This window comes from Octopus bimaculoides, chromosome 4 (genome assembly GCF_001194135.2).
Source record: "Octopus bimaculoides isolate UCB-OBI-ISO-001 chromosome 4, ASM119413v2, whole genome shotgun sequence".
Classification (NCBI taxonomy): domain Eukaryota; kingdom Metazoa; phylum Mollusca; class Cephalopoda; order Octopoda; family Octopodidae; genus Octopus; species Octopus bimaculoides.
In genome coordinates, this window is record NC_068984.1 from 9,889,231 (window position 1) to 9,889,865 (window position 635).

At 35.9% G+C, this 635-nt stretch overlaps 1 protein-coding gene across 2 annotated transcripts in view; it reads right to left on the reverse strand.

The window, feature by feature from the left end:
- Window positions 1-635, reverse strand: part of LOC106875045 (synaptic vesicular amine transporter) — a 72,355-nt gene that overhangs the window by 16,058 nt on the left and 55,662 nt on the right. The gene's annotated exons all lie outside the window — the stretch shown is intronic.

Here is a 635-nt window from a genome sequence, read left to right on the forward strand (position 1 = left end):
CACACGCACACAGCAAATCAAATAAAAAATAAATAAGAAAGAACAACAAAGTCAAAAGAAAATTCATAGTTGATATTTTTAGGTTGATGCTCAAAGAAGGAACAAACGTTATAGAGTAAAGTAAACGTTTCGGATTTAGTCCTTCGTCGGATTCTAGAGGAAATCCCAGGAAGAGACAAGGAATAGAAGAAAGGATAAATGAAAAGAAAAGAAAAGAAAAGAGCCAGGAAAAAACCCTACGTGTATTAAGTTCCCATGTTCGACCTTTGACTAACTGGAGGAGTGAGAGATAGTGAAACAAGACAGTGAAAGAGGAGTGCGTGATGGTGTGTGTGTATATGTGTGTGCGTGTGTGTGCACGTGTATGCATGAGGGTACATGTGTATGTAACAATAAAAGAAGAATTGAATGTTACAAATTCTCTGCATGTGTTTGTTGTGTGTGTGTGTGTGTGTGTGTGTGTGTGTTTGTGTGCGTAATTCGTTTGATAATTACCCGAATCACAGATTAAAAGACTTGCTCTTAGAGAGAAAGTATTGAGCTTTTTGGCATTTTAGATATTCCTCATAGAATCTAGTCTTAATTTGTGGCAGCAAATAGCAAATTTAAAATCTATAATTTTCGTCTACTTTCCT